This window comes from Pipistrellus kuhlii, unplaced genomic scaffold, assembly GCF_014108245.1.
Source record: "Pipistrellus kuhlii isolate mPipKuh1 unplaced genomic scaffold, mPipKuh1.p scaffold_m20_p_7, whole genome shotgun sequence".
Lineage (NCBI taxonomy): Eukaryota > Metazoa > Chordata > Mammalia > Chiroptera > Vespertilionidae > Pipistrellus > Pipistrellus kuhlii.
In genome coordinates, this window is record NW_023425573.1 from 29,522,990 (window position 1) to 29,538,414 (window position 15,425).

The following is a 15,425-nucleotide window of genomic DNA, read 5'->3' on the forward strand; positions in this document are numbered from 1 at the left end:
CCAGCGCAGCCGGAGATGAAAGAGACGAGACAAGGTCCCCGCGGCCTCCTGGGCCAGGGCCCACTGGGCAATTAGTCCTCGGCATTTATTTATGGAGCTCGTTTTGCATGTATCGCTCCCATTTCCGCCTGCAGATAAAAAGCAGAGATAATCAGCCTGGCTGGACACGGACGCTGCAGGGGCGGGCGGGCGGGCAGCCTCAGGGCCGAGGGACGCTGGACGCAAGGTCTTCTGCTCCGGCCGGGAATCCGCTCTCCCCATCGCGTCTGCCTCTGGAGGGTGTGTGGGGGCAGCAGCAGGATCCCCACTGCTGAGGGGGGCCCTGTGGGAAGGGGAGACGGGCAGGAGTGGCGTGTTTTCCTGTTGAAAGCCACGCGGCTGTTTGCCCCTCCCCGCCCTCCCCAGTCCAGCTGCCTCCAGGCTTCCTCCATCTTCTCCTCCACAATCGGTCCACCAACTAGGCTCCCGGATTGGTGTTTCCTAGGTCATTAATAATTAATAACGAGAAGCCCCTCCTCCCGAGATAGCAACCTCTCCAGCAAAGTGCATTTCTTCACAGCATCCCTGGGACTCCCGGCCTTCCCGGCACAGAGCACACAGGCTGCCAGGTGGCATCTGGGGACAATGGAGACTTGGGAAGTCTGATTTGTTCTCACAAAATTTCCTCACCGGTCTCTGGACCTGTGTTGTTGGCGTTAGGGTAAAATAAATTATTTTATTTTAAAAAATATATTTTATTGATTATTTTACAGAGAGGAAGGGAGAGGGATAGAGAGTTAGAAACATTGATGAGAGAGAAACATCCATCAGCTGCACACCTCCCACTGGGGATGTGCCCACAACCAAGGCACATGCCCTTGACCGGAATCAAACCGGGGACCTTCCAGTACAAAGGCTGACGTTCTATCCACCGAACCAAACCGGTTTCGGCCTAAATTATTTTATTTTAAAAAAATATGTATTTCTTGATTTTAGAGAGGAAGGGAGAGGGAGAGAGAAATAGAAACATCATTGATGAGAGAGAATCATTGATCGCCTACCTCCTGCATGCCCCCCACTGGGGATTGATTCTGAAACTTGGGCATGGGCCCTGACCGGGAATCAAATTGCGACCCTCCTGGTTCATAGGTCGATGCTCAACCACTGAGCCACACAGGCTGGACAGGGTAAAATTCTTTAAAAAAAAAAGGAAAGTTCACACCTTAAAAACCAGGGGGGCAGCAGCTGATGAACCAAATCATTGTGAAATTAAAGGATTTTTGAGTTGATTGAAAGAGAACAGACTATTCCCTCCCTCCCCCCCACCTCCCCAGCTCCCAGAAATAACTACTGCTTCTTCAGACCTGGAATTAAAATACCAGAGAGAGAAATGGATGACCCCATAGGTTTTGAGATTTAAAGCTGGCTTTGTTGTTTTAAGAATATAGTGTTTTTCTTATTCCAACAATCATGTGGCAGCTTCCTGGAGAAGTTTTTAAAGCCCCCCTCATGCCCGCTGCATTGCCTTCGTCAATTAAAGCATGTTTAGAGGAAGTGAAAGGATTAGTTAATTCAGACACACTCTATTAATCAGTGCCGCCTCGAGGACGTTTCGTATTGATGGAAACGCGCCCTGTGGGACACACAGACCCTGCCGCGTCGCTCAGGGCGTGGGACCAGGTCCAATTCCTTGGTAAAATAAATATGGAAACTCTCCTACAAACCCTCAGCGCTGCTTTGTGCTGGCTTTGTCGCACTAAAAAATAAAATAAAGGGGATTTCAAACGCAGAGTAGCCTTGCTGCTTAAAACAGGCAAAAGAAATCTAAAAGCCGGACACAACGGACCAGGATGGCCAGCCAGTAAATATGTAATTTTGGTATTCAGCAAGACAAGTCAATTAGGGCCGGTGACTGAGAAGGATGGCTTGGGGTTGGGCTGTGTGTTTCCCCTCACAAGGCAAATAAACCCCACGTAGAAGAGACCCTGCGTCTCCACTTTTGCCCAATTTGCCTTTTCCCAAATGCACGTGGTGGCTAGCTCGTCCTCTGCTTCTCTGAAGAGTTGCTAACCACTCTGTTGTGGGTACCGCTCTGAGCAATCTTATCTAAAAAGTGATGAAGGGATGTGAAGCATCAGCTGCATGGAGATTTGCTGCTGATGTTTTGTGAAGAGTCCTCTCCACGGAAAGCACGCCGCTCGTTTCTCTGCCTTGGAGTACTATCTGCTACCGGTCCTGAGAGGTGCAGGTGCTTCACTGGGCGTGGCCTATCTAAGCCCCGCCCACCGAGCGGCCTTAATTCTGCAGAATAGCAGAACTGAGAGGACTGTGCCCCGGGCTTTCCTGGAGCGCCTGGACAGGGGGAGGGGAACGGCCTGGTCGGAGAGGGGGCTGCTGGCATCAGTGGGACCGGACTTCCTAACCTGCCTGGGGCTGCAGCCGTGCGGGAGCCCAACGCTCTCTCCTGAGCCCAGGACAGAAAGACAACGTGGGAGATGCAGAGCTCAACATACGTATACAGGACATTGTTCTGGAATTAATATTTTGGGGGCACATAAGACACCTCTATCCTGCTCTCACACCCAATACAAGTTTCCCAAAAGTCTATGCCCAGGCCACTTGCACCAATGAAGGAGTGGTCAGGAGATCAGGAGGTCAGGAGGGCCATGACATATGCCTCTAAGGATGGCAGCGCCACATCAGTCTCAGGGGCCATGGCACACAGTTGACCCCCAATCAAAGGTCAAGGGGACAAGCCAGCAGGGTGGGTGATCAGAACAGTCCTCCTGCTTTCTGTTGTCACAAAGCCGTGGATGCTGCCCGGAGTGAAGGGGTGACTGCCTCCCCCCCTTTTCTGCTCTAATCTCTCCTCCTCCTCCTCCTCCTCCTCCTCCTCCTCCTCCTCAGCGGGTCTCAGGAGTCTTCAGGAGTCTGGAAGGTGACCCAAGGCATTCTTTGCCAGGTTCATCAATGTCTCTGGGTTAGGCCTCTCTGAACTTCCCCAGGCTGCAGTAAGAAAGGATAAACTTCACGGCTTTAAACAAGAGAACTTCATGCTCTCACCCTTTTGAGGTCAGAAGTCCCAAGTCAAGGTGTTAGCAGGGCCACACTCCCTCTGAAGGCCCTGCGGGGCGTCCTTCCGGCCTCCTCCAGCCTTCGGTGGCTCCGGATGCCCCTCAGCTGCACCCCCCAGTCTGTCTGCATCATCACATGGCTTCCCCTCTTTCCTGTGCCATCTCCTCCTGTTCTTACAAGCACACTTGTTCCTGGATTTGGGGCCCACCTGAGGCATCCAGAGCGATCTCACCTTGAGATACTTAACTTAATCACATCTGCAAAGTCCTCTTTTCCAAATAAGGGTGCAGGCTCTGGTTCCAGGGGTTAGGACTTGGAGATATATATGTGTGTGTGTGTGTGTGTGTGTGTGTGTGTGTGTGTGTGTGTATATATATATATATATATATATATATATATATATATATTTTTTTTTTTTTTTGGGGGGGGGGGTCACCATCCACCCCACTATGAGGCCCAGCCATTCGTGAGGGTAGACCATGTTCCAAGTTCACCCATGGAACCAAAACATCAGCTCTCAAACAGCACCTTCTTGGACTGTCCCGTCTCCTCTGGACTGTCATGCTCCTGGTTTGTTCCAGGCCCTTCCCAGGCCTGTGCTGAGGGGTCGCTGGCCTGCCTCGTTCGGACACTCCGGCACATCCATGGAGAGGGCATGTCCCGATGCGGCTATGATAAAAACGTGTTTTTCTTGTTTGTTTGTTTTAACTCATCTGGAAATCAGAACAAGAAAGTCTCCAGTTTACGTTGCCACATCTGGGTGCTCGTGACTCACCAAGAGGCAGCCTCGCTCTGGTTCTCATTTCCAGTGATGTTTACAAGGAGTTCAAGCGGTTGCCTCTCCAAGAGTCCCCTTTAAAATACGGCCATCGCTTCACACGGGGCCTGGGCTCCCCGTCTAAAAGCAGAGTAACATTTTCCACAACCATATCAACAATGGGGGGACAAGCAAAACTCCCATTTGCAAACCAATTTCAGATCGACTGGTCCGCAAGTATAAGATGTTGTTATTTTATTTGCTAATTAAAACCATTTCTCTAAAATTTTGCTTTCCTCCCTAATTTGAATAACAAAGAGAAGCAGAGATAGAACCACATCTGTTGGATCTTCTCAAATGTTCCTGACTGTGGGGTGAGGGGAGACCATGGGACACATGGAGCACGAGGCACAGATTCTGAGAGACCCAGATCTGTGAAGTGGTGGAGGGGGAAGGCTGAGTGGACTCTATTTCCACTCACAATTGTCTCAGCTCTACCAAGAGCAGCCCTGTGCCCACCTTCCCCTCTCTGACAGGACTGGATCCATGTTTTCCTGGCCTACATTCATTGTTTCATGTACCTTCTTCCTTCTCCCCAACCTCAACTTTAATTTTAAACTCAAAAAAATGTTGATGCCATTAGAATGTCCAAGGACCAAAAAGAAAAGGAAACAGATGGACCTACAGAAGATTAATATTAAATTAAAATGACATTAAACCTAATACTTGTGTTCTGTGTTCTTGCTGAATATGCTTTTTTAAAGGCTTTTCATTTAGACAATGCAATCGGTGAGTCCTTATTGCCAAACTAGAGGCCCGATGCATGAAATTCGTGCAAGAGTAGGATTTCCTTCACCAGGCTGCAGCCACCGGCTTCCCTCTGGCACCGGGGACCTAGGCTCCCCTTGCAGCCCCAGCTTCGTGCATAAGGACGTCTGGTCTAATGAGCATATTACACTTTTATTATTATAGATAAGCTGTGGATGCACTTTTTCCGCTTCCATTTCAGCCACGTAGCATCTCAGACGTCGGTGCCCACTCTGCCTCTTTTCTCCTGTCTTGAGCGCAGCCATCGGAAAGAAAATGCTCTGGAGCTGAGAGTGGCTGCAGCTCCTCTGTTCTGACGGACACCCTTGCGTGGGTTCTGTGCCAGGGACCACCTTCCTGGCGCCCAGGGACCTGAGTGCACAGCCTGGACAGAGGCTCCTGCTCCTCACTTGTCTGAAAGCCTGAATGAGAAATGTCCAAGGGAGATTGCTCTCTGGAGGGGAGCCGTAGGCACTGGACAGGCAGGCCTGTTCTCAGGGCCTTCATATTATGCCGAGTTGGAGGAAGGAGGTGCACTGGGGAGGTGAGGGGGGATGGGATAGCGTGCCCAGCAGACCCTCTCCCTCCTCCGGTGGCAGTGGGAAGTCCCACTCTCCTGTGCTCATGCTGGTGATTTGGATGAGACTGACCCACCTGGGTCCGGGGCCTCGGGGGAAGGCTCTAGACCAGCCCACCTGCTCTTCAATGTGGCGACACTGAGTGTGACGCTGGGGAGGGCTGGTTTGCCCAGGGACACTGGGCGGCCTCCCCTACCCTCCTTCCCAAAGGTCTGCTATTTCCAGGAACCCACTGGGTCTAGGTGGTGTCCTGCAGTAACCACAGCTTGCCAGAACTCGACAAAAGAAGGGAGGGAGTCACAGCTTGCCTCTATCTCAGCCTCTGCCGAGATCCACCTGCCTCCTGGGTCTTCACAGCAAACTGACGGGGACAGTTGCCATGAGCACCTTTATTTGCCCAACGAGGAAAGAATGATGTCATTCGCCCATTTGGCAGGAAGGGTAAACCAGCTCCCCGGTAACAGAGCCCATGAAGCACACGCGTGTACCACAAGCAGCAAGTGGATGCTGGGAGCCATTTAATTCTATGTAAATCCTCTCTGTTTCATGCTGCAGACTTTTACCAAAGAACTGACGTTTGATTTCATTTCAATTCTGAGAGAGATCAAGTAGGTTTTACGTAGGCTGAGCGCTTTGATACATTGTGTTGGCGAGTGGACACGCTTGTGTGTATGTGTGGAAGAGGTTTCCCTGTTAGGGAGCATACAACTTTTTGCAGAGACAAGACTGCCACATGCTTGATCATCGGTAACAGTCCTAACTGACAGTAGCTACCACTTACAGGTTACCCACTGTCTACCCATTTCTCTCCGAGATACTTCCGAGTTTCTGGCACACAGGATTCACCAGGAGTGTCAGTGACCTTTCCATCGGACGTTGAGGGAGAAGCAGCGCCAACATGGGGCCTGAGACCTCAGACCTGTGTGACTACCGTGGACATTTACCTCTGCAGGTGAGAACAACCTAAGGATGCTCCAAGCCCCGCTCTGTAGTTCAGAGAGAGCCGGCCGCACGCAGGGTGGGGCGAGGACCACACAGATGAAGTGCATGCCTTGTCCTGAAGGCCAGGCCATGTGAAACACACCCTAGCCTAGAGCATGGAGGAGACACGGCATTCTTCAGCACCAAGTCCCTGGGGGAGACAGGTTCTCTGCCTCATTATTATTCAGATAGAATAATTGTCAGTGTCTCCGAACATTAGCAAGCTTTATTCCTTCATGTTCCTTAATTGTATGCACCAGACTGCAGTGCTGCAAGTTAAAGCGAGAACAATACGAAGTGACTTTCAAATTAACCACAAACCAGTTAGCTTTCTCTGTGGCAAGAAATGTCACAGTTTCCTTCACCCCAGGTCCTAAAATGTCTTGTAACTATTTGCTAATGGATTTCACTCATGTGCCTGGAGGAGAGTGTGGTGGGGAGATGGCTTAGGCCAGTGGTCGGCAAACTTATTAGTCAACAGAGCAAAACATCAACAGTACAACGATTGAAATTTCTTTTGAGACCCAAATTTTTTAGACTTAAACTCCTTCTAACAACACTTCTTCAAAATAGACTCGCCCAGGCAGTGGTATTATGTGGAAGAGCCACACTCAAGGGGCCAAAGAGCCGCATGTGGCTAGTGAGCTGCAGTTTGCCGACCACGGTCCTATGGCAAACTTGTCAGCAGCGCTGGGAGGGTGTGGAGTGGGAGCTTGGCAGCCCTGTGACCGTGGGACCATGGCCGCGACCACACAAGAGGGTCGTGGACCTGCTTGACCTCGTCTTTGCAGGGTAGATTTGAGTGTGAAAGGATCCTTACTGACTTTAATGAGGTTTCACTACAGCCCATCACATGATTGTCATATTTGGGCAAAGTCAGGTATGGAGCCCTGGTGAGGGTGAACCTTACAGGAGAATTAAGCAAATATAGCAAATAAACAAATCCAATTGCCTATAAAGACAGGGACTCCACCGTCCAGACTCGAGCCAGAAAAGCCAACAGCATTAATGGGGCTGCAAACTCTGAGCCATGAGGCCCCAGCTTTACCTGACCCTTAGAAACTAATTGGTCCAGGAGGAAGCTGTCATGGATTCCCATCACTGCAGTAATGAATTGCAAGCTTAGAGGCTTAAAACAACACGCACTTAGGATCTTACGCTCCTGGAAGTAAGGAGCCTGAAGTAGGTCTCAGGGGACTAAAACCAAGGTGCAGGCAAGGCTGTGCTTCTTCCTGAGGCTCCCGGGGAGAATCCATTTCCTTCGTTTTCCAGCTTTGAGAGGCTGCCTGCATTCCTTGGCTCGCGGCCACATCGCATCATCTGACCTCGGCTTCTGTTGTCCCATTTCCATCTGTCTGACTCAGAGGGCCCTGCCTCCCTAGGAGAAGGAGCCTTGTGAGTACAATGGACCCACCCAGAAAACCTAGGGCCCCCTCCCCATCACAAACCCCCAGCACAATCACACCTGCTGTGTCTCTTGGCCTGGGAGGTGACTGTTGTAGGTGCTGGATATTAGACATCTCAGGACATCCTTCTGCTTCCCCAGACACAGTGTGCTCAGTGCAGGGCGGTGGCGGGGCGCCTCTGGGGGGACTCAGGGGACGGGAAGCTCTGTGTTAGTCATAGGCCTGCCCGGGATTACTTGTGGAAAGGGAACAGGGTCATCAGAGGCACGGCCTAGAAAACCCGAGGCAGTACATGTGACAATGAAAATGACTCTGATAAGTGATATCTTTTGCATTTGCTTAATCGTTACCACAGCTTATTGGGGTGCACACCATTATCACCCTAATTTACAAAAAGGAAAAATTGAGCCTATGAAAGGCTGAGTCACTTTCCCAAGACTCCCCAGGTGCTGTGTCATCGGCCAGGGGGCTGGTCTGAAGACACACTGAGGCCTGGATGGCGAGTTTAAGATTCAAGAAAGCAGAGGTCATAGCTAATGCAGTAGGCGAGAAGAGGAAGTAAAAGGCAGGTGAGGCACACTCGCACTCTGTGATCAGCAAACAAAGGCCTTGATGTTTACCCAAAGGACTTAAGAACTTTGGTTCACACAAAAAGCTGCACACAAATGTCCATAGCAACTTTGTTCATAATGGCCAGCATTGGGAGTAACCTAAACGTTCTTCGGTAGGGAATGGATAAATAAACGGAGGCCCATTTATTGTTATTCAGTGCTAAAAAGAAATGAGCTATCAAGCCATGAAACGACCTGAAGGAAACTCACATGCATGTCACTCATGTGCGAGTGTCTTCAAGAGAAGACAATCTGAAAAGCCCCCACACTGTGAGATGCTAACTCACCACGTTCTGGAAAAGGCAAAACCGTGGAGACAGTAGAGAACTGGGCGTTGAGGTGTGTGTGAAGGATGGACAGGCAGAGCAGAGAGGGTTCTCAGGGCAGTGACACTACTACTCTGTGTGATACCACAACGATGGACATAGGTCATCACGCGTTTGTTAAAACGCATAGGATGTACAACACCAAGAGTGACCTGGTGTCAACTGTAGCCTCTGGTGATGGTGCGGCCACGTTGGTTCACCAATGGTAACAAATACAACACATGCGGGATGCTGACAGTGGGGGAGACTGTGCGTGTGTGCAGGCAGGGGGAACGGGGGATCTCCGAACCTCCCTCTCAATCCTGCTGCGAACCCAAACCGCTCTAGAAAACAAAAGTCTTAGAAGAGCCATGGAAAGGACCGTCTTTCATGGAAGGAGCCACCGGGTTAAGAGCCTCAAATGCTGGAACGGAGCGTTCGCCTGTGATGGGAAGATCTCTGGCCCGTGATTCATGATGCCAGCGATTCCCTGCGGACCCTCCAAGCCTAAATCACCCTGACAATGTGTGTTCTCCGCGGCATGTGCGCCTCAGACCCAGTGTCTTCGCGGGGCCATGCTTCATGATGTAAGCGAGAGACAATGCGTGTCTGTAAAGTGTGATTAATGTGCCATGTGTCAGCGGGAAGATCAAAGGTTGTGCGTGTGCGTGCTCCCACATGCTGGGCTGGCCTTCCCGCGCTCGGGGCTCCCTTCCCTGTGGGAGCACAACTCCCCCTGAATAAGAGGAGGAAGAGTCATGGGGAAATTTACACAGGATGAAACATTTTCATGATCTGAAGAGATATGTTGAGCTGTAAGAAGAAAGAAGCCAAACGACCCGCAAGAGTTGCCAAATGGCCAGCATCAGCCACTCCTCTCTGTTCGCGTGGAAAGAAGTGGAGGCGTCCATGTCCCAGAGTCTTCACAACTCAGCGGTGCCCTTCGGCATCTGCCCTCCAACAGTACGGACTCAGGGTAGACCCACAGCTGCAGCTGTTAACGGAGACCCTGGCTGTGAGCGTTCTGCTCTCTGCGCTCTGGGTTCTCTGGCCTGTGCTCAACCAGCCCAGACCTGAGTCCTGGAGAGGCCCCCGCCATAAGCCAGGGGCTGGTAAGATGGTCCCCAGTTGTCACGCACCGGCCCTGAGGTGATCCAGGGAAGGGGACTGGATCCCCCCTGCAGAAAGGAGTCTGATGGCATGAGCTGGGTGGCTGTATGGACTTAGGTTTGGTTAGACTGTGCACTAGAGGCGTAATCTCCGGGGGTTAGCTCACTCTGGGAGGGGCAAGCTCTCTCTGCGTCTATAGGACCCCAAGATGTCCAAGCATCATAAAATACAGAAAATTTAAAAAGTGGTTAGTAGACCCCCCCTTCTCTCAGCCCCCAGCTTTTTGTCTGCTTTCTGTCTCTGTGGGTGTGCTTATGATGGATAGCTCATGTAAATGGAACCATATGATATGTGACTTCTCCTTTATTGTTTCATTTGGCATGTTTTCACATGGTCCATACCGTAGCATGCATCAGTACTTAATTCCTTTTCATGACTGAATAATATCCCATTGTATGGCCATGCCAAAATTGTCTATCCATCATCCACTGGTGGATAGGTGGGTTGCTTCCATATTTTGGCCATTGTGAATAATGCTGCCGTAAACGTCTTTGTTTTTTGTTTTTGTTTTTGTTTTTGTTTTTTTTAAATATATTTTATTGATTTTAACAGAGAGGAAGGGAGAGAGATAGAGAGCTAGAAACATCGATGAGAGAGTAACATCGACCAGCTGCCTCCTGCACACCCCCTACCTGGGATGTGCCCGCAACGAATGTACATGCCCTTGACCGGAATCGAACCTGGGACCCTTCAGTCCGCAGACCGACGCTCTGCCACTAAGCCAAACCAGCTTCGGCATGTTTTCAATTCTTTTGGGAATATTCCTATGAGTGGAATTGCTGGGTCATGGGGTCATTCTCTATTTCACTTGTCGAGGAATCGCCAACCTGTCATTCTGAGCAGCTCTTCTATTTCACATTTCCACCACTGTGTGAGAGAGTTCCCATTTCTCCACATCCTTGCCAACACTTGTTACTTTCTGTTTTTGCTTTTGTTTTCTCGTAGGCATCTGCAGCTGGATATTTTGTAATATACTGGTGAGGCGATACAGGTGTGTTTCCATAATAACTTGTTTTTGCATACGCTGCCTGCTATGAGTAGCACATAAGCATTTGGGGAGAAAGGCTTTAGATCTTTTCACAGGCTTCTTAGGATTGCAGCTGAATTTTTATATGCAGTTGGTGGGAATGCAAAATGGTTCAGGCATTTTGGAAACCTGCTTGGCAGTTTCTTCTGAAGTTAGGCATGCACAGGACTCAGCGATTTCCCTCACAGGCACTTACCTGAGAGAGAAGAGAACCTGCTCAGCAATGACCCGAGTGCAGCTTTACTCACAACCACCCGAACTGGACGTGACCCCGGCGCCCATCAACTGATGCAGGGGTGAGCAAATGAAGGTGTCCATACGATACGCATGCTCAGCAATGAAAAGGGACTAGCTAGAGATGCATGGGCAAGCTGAGTAACAACATTCGCCGACATGTGAAAAGCCAGGCATAAGGCTCTGGCCTGTATGACTCAGTTTGTATGACCTTCTGGACAAAGCGAAGCAGGCGCATAAATTACATCCGTGGTTGCCGGTGGCCGGGAGGGAACTGAGCACCTGCAGGGGGCACAGGAAGCATTCTGATGCCACAGACAGGCCCCTGACTGCGGAGGGAGTTCACGTTTGTCAAAAGGAATCAAATTTCAATCTTCAAATGGGTGCATATCAGGCCTTTAAAAATGTTGATTAAAAAATCGAGAATGAGACCCCGTTCTCCATCTCCTTCTTAGAGCCCTTTCCCAGGGCTAGAAAAATGCCTGCCTGCTGGCTGAGGGGCTGGTGTCTGGAGACAGACAAGGGGGTGAGTTGGCGGGAGATGGGACCACGCAGGAGACAGGACCAATTTCCCTCTGACCTCAGCAGCGAGGGCTCGCAGACTCTCTTTTGTTTGTTTCTTACTTGGTGTTATCAGCTCCTTCTTCTTCCTCTTCATCGAGTTGACCATTTTCCTTAAATTTGAATGTAACTATAGTGCTTTGAAGATTCTCACTACTTGCCTTGTTATTGATTATACACCACAATATCATTCGTGAAATTGTCCTAAAAGAAAATACAATATTCCATATTTCTTACACAAGCAGCTTTTAAATATTAAAAATGAGGGCAAACATTTTCTGCCCTTTACATGGCAAGCTTCTCTGCAGCCCGGAAACGAGGGACTGCGATGAGCGCCCAGGCAGGAGCCGGCAGCCACGGGCTCCGACTGGATAAGGAGTAGGGCCCTGAGGACAGAACGCATTCCACACACGGGGTGTCCCTGGGCCAGGGAAGCAGGTGACAATTCTATCCGCACGGGGAATGTATCCGACAGAAAATAAAATGAAGCCAGACTGGGTTCCCTGATTTCAGAGTTCAGGAGGCATTTCCTCTGAGGTGAGGTCCCTTCTGAGGAGGAAGGAGAACCACCAGGGCCAGAGAGGGGAGACAGGATGGGGGGCGGGGAGTGGGGAGAGCACAGCGGGGGAAGAGGTCTGGATGCCCTTAGTGGACTCCCAGCTGGAGGAAAGCAGCACCTCCATTTTCTCAGTGAGGAGGGTGTGTATGTGTGGGGGGACTCTTGGGTTGTTATTTATTTATCTTCCCTGGTAGAAGATAAAGAAATAAAGTAGGGAGAATGGAGTTAAGTGAAATAATTAAAAACCTTTTTAAAAATGTGTAGCCCAGAGAAGAACACACACAGACCCTGAGGCACTTTCTTCTTTAAGCCAGGACATCAGCGCTCCCTCTCCCAGCCCCTCCGTCCCTCCGGAGGGCTCTGCAGCCCACTCCCCATGGCTCTCATAATCCTAGAAAAGGGAAGGTTCCCACACACCCAGAAGTGTTCCCCAGAAGATTTCATTGATGCATTTTTATACTCAAGACATAGTCAGAGTTTTTTTTTTTTTTAAATATATATTTTATTGATTTTTTTACAGAGAGGAGGGGAGAGGGATAGAGAGCTAGAAACATCAATGAAAGAGAAACACCAATCAGCTGCCTCTTGTACAACCCCCACTGGGGATGTGCCTGCAACCAATGTGCATGCCCTTGACCGGAATCGAACCTGGGACCTTTCAGTCTGCAGACCGATGCTCTATCCACTCAGCCAAACCGGTTTCGGCCATAGTCAGAGTTTTAATTACACAAGTTTAATTCCACGTTTCTTCCTGCTAACATTTTGGGTTAAACCTGGATGTTTATTTAAATCAGTGTACAGGACTTTCTGAGTCAGATTTTCAGCTCATGAATTGAGGGGTTTTCTGAACAACAATTTAAAAGACGTAGTGCACAGGTTTAATTTAAGATCTGCTAAAACTCAAAGGCGCCATGTGGAAGAGAGAACCCGCTTTCTCATTATGAAGGATCGGGGACAATAAATTCACAGGACCTTCTCAGGAAGGTTTATGGCCGGGCCACCGCAGGGCAGGGCTTTACGAGGGTCAGGGCACGCGCAGTCACCAAAGGCTCCCTGCACATTATTTAGATTAAACAGAGTCATACTCCGCGTGTCTCGACAGACACCCCCCCCCCCCCTGCCCCTTTCTTAAAAGCATCAAAGTGTGACACAGTGCTGAAGTCAACCAACAGCGACTTACGTTCTGCCAACGGAACCAACATCCTCCCTGAAAGGGAATCGTGGGGGTCATTCACCCCAACCCGCTATTTCACGGAGAGGAAACTGAGTCCCGAGGAAAGGAAGGAAGGAGGTCCTCTCCCACCAGGGAAGGAACACAGAATGCTGACCCCTGGCCATCGGGCTCTGTTCCTGCTCTTCGCACAGCCTGGAGCTGTGGCTGGGTCGTGCTAATTCATTTTCTTACGTGAAAAAAACCCCGCATTTGAATTGCATGCCTCCTGGTTTCCAACTAGTACATCTACCAGTAAAACAGAACTACAGGCAGAGGAGAGAGGGGTGAGTGCAGCCTCCCTAGTTAGTCCCAAGCCTACCCCAGGCCTTCGCAATCACCCTGAGTCAAATCCTGCAGCGTCTCCACTCCCGATGCTCTTTCCCTCCCTCCACACAGTCCCTGCAGCTCTAACTGGCATGGCCTCTCCTGAGCTCTGGCTCCCTCATTCCTGGGTTCTCTGGCTCCCCGATCCTTAGTTCCCTGTCTCATTGGTCAGCTGGCTAAGCTTTTGAGACTGCCGCCTATTTGACTGTCCTCTTCCAGCTTCTCTCACAAGGAAGCCAGTCATCATGCTCTCCCTCGAACTCTCCTGTTGCTCCCATTGCCTCCAGAAAGCCCAAACTTGCTCGCTGGGCCTGGTAGACCCTTGAGAGCCTGATGCCTACCTTCCTCCATGCTGCTGTGCACGCTGCAGGGGACCTACCTTGTTCATCGTCCACATCTCTCCCAGCAGGGACCACCCAACACATAGGACCCAGCCTGCCCTCTGCTCCCATCCTGGGAGCAACCACACAGCCAGTGGGTCAGGGCCCCAGCCCCACAGGCCGAAGTGCAGCTTGTCAGGGTCCGTGCCCAACTTCTCTGCTGTTCCAGGGGGACAGGAGGGCCATTTGCAGCAAGAGAGGGTGAAGCTCACATGCAGAGAGAAGCGGAGCTGAAGGATGGGGAGGGAGCAGACAGACACAACATCACTGAAGCCCCTGAATCCAGCTCAAGCCAGCCTGGGCCTGAGCATCCCAAGTCCCGAGACCACTATTTCTGCTTTGTCAGGCGGATTCAGGTTGCACTCACATCACCTGCAAGCCGACCGTGCTGGCCCTGAGCCCCTGAGCTCCAGCCATGGGAGTGACCCATCGAGGGGGCACCAGGCCCCCTTCGCCCTGTGGGTTTTGACAGCTTCTCTTGTCTTCGTCTGAATGCTCTTCCTCCCTCCTCTGCCTGGAAGACTTTCCCGGCGCCTGGACCCCGCTGCTCTTGCCATCTCAGTCTGCCCTCAGCTTTGCTTCCCAAATCACCTGGAACCCTCGGCCGCTGGATGTGAAGTACCTGTTGTGTGGCTCCACTGCCCTCCTTGCACATGTTAACACACAGCTAGTGACCGTTACTAACAAGGCCCCATGTTAGCAGTCTTCCCCTTCAATCCCTCCTTCCCACCGAGTACAAGAAAGTGCACACAGTACACAGCGAGGAGAGACGTCAGCCATGTGTCCTGTGATCTCTCCAGCCACGGGCTCCACAGCAGGTGCTGATCTCTGAAGAGCAGGGGGCAGAAGCAGGGGGAGAGAAGGCATGAGATGTGAATTACAAAACTGAAGCTTAAACATAAACTGGGCAGAACAGTAAGGACTATCTAAGCAAACGTCTGTTTGAATTACATTAAACAATGGGAATGAGGTTTCCCCGTGGGTAATCAGGACGTGCATTTATGAGCTTCATTCTTGCAAAGGGGTGGCGGGAGTGGGGGTGGGGGGAAAGAGAGAAATCAAGTCGTACTGATTCATGCATTAATGTGAGTGAAGGTGAACCCAGCCACTCCTAGGACAACCTTGGATGGGACACAGTGAGGCCTTCCCAGTAGGACCCGGACGTGGGGGTGCGGGGAGTCCAGTGATGTCCCTGTCCGGCATGTCAGATGGGAAAAGGAGAGGGAACAAGCGCTCCCGCAGCCTCAGTTGTGAGAGTCTTTTCCGTGGTGGTGTTTCACTCCTGGCCTCAGCTCCCTGCTGGGCACGGAGCTCTCCCACCCTGAGGGGGCGGTAATGAGCCACTGCCCACTGGAACCATGTCCACGGAGGAGGTCACAGGGCAGCCCGGGTCCCAGGCCACCTGGAGCCCGCCAAGCCGGCCGAGGGCCTGCAGTTTCTGATTCCCTGGCCTTTTCG